This window comes from Suncus etruscus, chromosome 10, assembly GCF_024139225.1.
Source record: "Suncus etruscus isolate mSunEtr1 chromosome 10, mSunEtr1.pri.cur, whole genome shotgun sequence".
NCBI lineage: Eukaryota > Metazoa > Chordata > Mammalia > Eulipotyphla > Soricidae > Suncus > Suncus etruscus.
This window is the reverse complement of record NC_064857.1, coordinates 68,097,693-68,102,638: the sequence shown is the minus strand read 5'-3', so window position 1 is coordinate 68,102,638 and position 4,946 is coordinate 68,097,693.

The following is a 4,946-nucleotide window of genomic DNA, read 5'->3' as shown; positions in this document are numbered from 1 at the left end:
CAAGAGAAAAAAAAAAATAAGAAAGGGATTTGGCGGGCCCGGAGAGATAGCACAGTGGTGTTTGCCTTGCAAGCAGCCGATCCAGGACCCCAAGGTGGTTGGTTCGAATCCGGTGTCCCATATGGGTCCCCCCGGGCCCTGCCAGGAGCTATTCTGAGCAGACAGCCAGGAGTAACCCCTGAGCACAGCAGGGTGTGGCCCAAAAACCAAAAAAAAAAAAAAAGGGATTTGGCCAAAGTAACAGGAAAAAAAAAAAACATGGGAGAAACAGCTTCCAGCGCACGCAGAGTTTCTGAAGTCAGGCAAAGGCAAAGAAAAAGTGAAGGTCACAAAGGACATTTTATGTTCAGTTGAGGAAAATTGTGGAGGGAAAAACTACAGAGTGAAAATTTCACCTGCCCCCCAAACAGAGGCTGCAGGTGGTTTCTTGGACCAGAGAATGAACCATTATAACCACCCTCTTATCTGATAGTATTTTGTAATACAAACTAGGGGTGGGAAACCCATGAGGTGAAGTAACTACATAAGAGCCAACAGTGAAATCAGGTTCTCCTCAGGCACTAAGATGTGGCCATGTGATGGAAATGAAGGAAGATATGAGAAGAACTACCCAGAAGGGCTAGTTCATCTATGAGTAAACTGTCCTCCCTCTTTCCACTCTGTCAGAGCTTCTCCCAATCCCAGTTCTCACAGAACCTCTCAGAGGAATGCGTCAAATGGGATTATGAGATTTGTGAGCGGAAAAAAAGGCAAGGAGAACAGCATTTCCTGGGTAGAAGAGGAAGACTGGAGAAGGAAAAAACACAATCAAGCCTGGAGCCCTGCGCTCCTGGGTCTCACACTTCCTCCTGATCTGCATTGGATTCAGTCCAGCCCCTTCTGTCACCCAGGAAGTTCACATGCTGGGAAAATAAATTTTCGTAGAAAAATGACGTTTAATCCTTTGGCCTCTGGAATCTTGACCTACTTGCTACCCAACTCCCAGGAGGTCATGAGCTGACAGCACGCTCGTGCGCACACACACACACACACACACACACACACACACGCACGCACGCACGCACGCACGCACGCACGCACGCACGCACGCATGCACATATACACTCTAAATCTACAGGGCATGAAGAAGCCCAGGCACCCTAGGCCTCTAACTCTGCCACTGCAATAGAAAGGCTAGGCCCAGGGGATGCCAAGTATGGCATGGCATCCAAAGGAATGCAAGATGCCACCCATACCACCCAGGGTTCCTTTAAGTCTCAGAATGACATTTAGTCAACTAACAATAGAAAAATCCCTAAGAAAGAAACAAGCCCTATAGTTTTGTCCAAAAGCTGATTTCAACCACTTGGTTTGACTCCTGGGAATACATAGGGTCACTCCTAGAGCCCTGGAAAGGAGCAAGAAGCCATCACCTTCTGGCCTTCTCTTCAGACCTTCCCCCCCTAGCCTTCCCTTTCAGCTTTCTCTTCTGGTCTTCTCTTCCCTCTGGCTTCCTCTTAGACCTTCCCTTCAGAATCTCCCTTCAGGGTTTCTCTTCTGGCCTGCCCTTCCCCAACTTCCCTTCTGCTTCCTTTGAGGTTTCCAAGGCAGGCCAAGTCCTCTACTTGCACACTCACTTTTTCCTTAAGTCCAAAGAGTCCCCACCAAAGATGTCAGTGCCCTGTGCAGCTCCCCAACTCTATTGGAGAGGAAAACATGATGGTATATTGGCCTCCACAAAGCCCAACCCCCCAGATACCTGTGCTGGCTCTCTCTTGGCCTTGTCTGAGAGGCCACAAATGATAACTCCTATTCTGCTGCTCTCGCCACTTCCATTGCTTTCTGCCACTTCCAAATCCTGAGTACTGCCCCCAAGAAATACCACCAAATCTTGTGGGTATAAGTAATACCACTTCCTTCAAGTAAAGCTGGACCAAAGAGTGGCCTTGCTTCCTGCAACAAACACCAATGTTTTCTGGGGGCTATGGCTTCCCAGCCACCTCCCCATGTCACCTGTCCTTACAGACAGAACTTCAGTGAGAGCAGCAGTGACACTAGACCCTAAGAGCCATAGGACAAATGCTCAGATCAGAAGCCATACCATTTGTTCAACTCCAAGGCTGCTGAAACTCTGAATCAAATCTGAAACCCTCTGGCCCATGCCTGCACAGATCAGCACCTTAACAACCACTTTTGTGCAGCCAGCAATCCCCAAGGCCAAGCTTTCTAGAAGTCACCAAGGGCTCAGCCCAGAGTCTTTGCCCCTACTTGCTCCCCACACCAATTCTCCAAAGGGCCAGTGTCCCAGGAAAGCTCAAAAGTTCACCCTATACTCCAGGGGGCAGTCAATGGCTCATGAACTGCCCCAGAACTCTGCTGTGTTTCACTTGAACGATGCCCAAGAGTCACTCCTCCAAGTTGCTTTTATATCAAAGTAAGGAAAGTCTCTACAAACAGTCCCTCCCTGCTTCAAGGCCCTCTTCCTATTGCCCAGAGGCCTCTTCTTGGAGGCTTGTGGCCCATAGGGGCCACTCTTCTGGACCCCTAAGCTGTTCCTGACAAGAGACAGATGGAGAGGGAGAGAAAGTCCCCTAAGTCATACCTCTCTGTTACATAATGCTACAGAGCACAGAACTGCTAGATGAGCCTTGAAAGCTCTCCTGGAGTGAACAACAACCCAAAACAGGCAGAAACTGAGACAGAAACAACCAAACGGTCCACTTGATGGCCAGGGTCCCATCACATAGTAGTCAATAAACACATGTATAGAATTTTAGTGAAGTGAGGTTGGATCGGCCCAGCTTGAAGAGGTACTTCTCATTCATTCATTCATTCATTCACACACTCATTCATTCATTCTTTTAGGAAACACTGCTCTCACACTCAGGTCTTCCCCATTCACTGCCCTGATCTGGGTGGGCAGCCATATTTTTAGGTCTGGTCACTTGTAGAAATCATTAGTGCGGGCCCGAAGAAATAGCACGGCGCATTTGCCTTGCAAGCAGCCGATCCAGGACCCTAAGGTGGTTGGTTCAAATCCCAGTGTCCCATATGGTCTCCCGTGCCTGCCAGGAGCTATTTCTGAGCAGACAGCCAGGCGTGGCCCAAAAAAAAAAAAAAGAGAGAGAGAGAGAGAGAGAGAAATCATTAGTGCTTCTCACCTAGTTCCGGTTCCCCTTTTCTTGGTACAAGAAATATTGCATTGTGGTTAAATGGGGTCATATGATGGGCTCCAGTGTTTCTGGATCAGGTCCCTGGACTCCAAGAGCCACTCAAATGCCCCTTCCAGGACCTCCAGTGATTTTGAAGTCCTGATCCAGAGCACATCTTTGTCGGTGTAAGTTCTAGAGTGAGGCATGGGGCAGGGCCAGAAAAGAGAAGGCCTCGTGATGGAGCTTTGACGACGGTCTTGTTTCTGTAGCAAAAGCTCACCTATCTTGCTGACAGATCACTGTGCAAAAGATATTTGCACAGGGCCCAAAGGATCGCACAAAGGGTAGACCATTTGCTTTACACACAGTCAATGTGGGTTCAGTCTCCGGCATTCCATATGGCTCCCTGAGCTGGCCAATAATAATTTTCTGAGCGCAAAACCAGGAATAACTCTGAGCGATGTTGGGAGTGGCCCAAAACAAAAAAAATAAAATAAAGAAGAAAAAAGGTTTTTTGGGGACCACACCCAGTGACACTCAGGGGTTACTCCTGGCTATGCGCTCAGATTGTTCCAGCTTGGGGGACCATATGGGATGCTAGGGGATAGAACCACAGTCCGTCCAAGGTTAGTACAGGCAAGGCAAATGCCCTACTGATTGTACCACAGCTCCAGCCCCCTAAAAGAAAGCAATTTGTACAAGTTTCCCCTCTCCCAGACTCCACTCCCCACTCCCAATCAAATAAAACAAAAATGTGGATATGAGTTTCTAAAGTCAAGCTCAGCAGGAGCCAGAGGCAAGTTTCAATCACTGCATAGGCATAAATGGACTCAACCAATAACCTCTCCAGAAAGGTAAATTTCTCCATTCAAATGGAACTCCAAGGAAGTTTCAAGACTATGAAGACCAGGTCTGACCAATAACCAAGTAGTGAGTTCCCCTATCAGAGGCATCCAAGTACAGGCTTCTCTGACTCCAATACCCACTTCTTGTTCCACCAAACCAAAAGACAATCAACAATGAGTTCTTTTCCCCCAGGCTATATAGACACACACTTCTCTCATATGCTGCCCCCAGGGCCATGCCAAGCCTCCTTGCAGTCTAACAGTCTCTTAGGTCTCAGTCCCTGATAAAAATCTGCTGAATGAATCCTGTGAACACAGAGAATGCAAAGAGCAGGCACCAAAGGCAAAGGTTGTTTTCATAACCTCCAGGCCTCCTCCAACCTCAAGCTCCACAGAGGATTCACAAGACATCTAGGGGCGGGGAGTCTCCACCTTGAGGGAAAAAAGAGACCTCTATCCAACACTATTATGATTTATTACCATACACAGCCCAGCGCAACGTCAGCAGGCATGTGGGCTATCTTTGTTCTTGGACGTGCGTTTACATGTGGAGGCAGCTTCTGTCTTTCCATGTGGATTTTTGAGCATGAGGTATTTATTTATTTTTCCCTACTGAAAACACACACACATACACCACACACCTTTGTTTCTATTGCATTTATTACACACCCCTCTTATCCCATCACGTGGCCTGTCCTCTGCAGGAACCCAGCACACACCCAGCATTATTGCTGACATAAAAATTACTTGTCAAAATACATCTATCCTAGCACCAGTACAAATCTCATGTTTGCAAAGCACTGGCCTTTGTCTCCTCACTGAAGCGAGATAACTCTCTATTTCTAGTGATTCCTGAATTCTCAGGAGAAGGAAGGGCCCTCCGGACCTGGACCTTACATTTCTTTTAGTACCGCTGTCTAAATACGACTAACTACCTGGGAGGTGGAAAAGTAAATCTTTCAAATTGTTG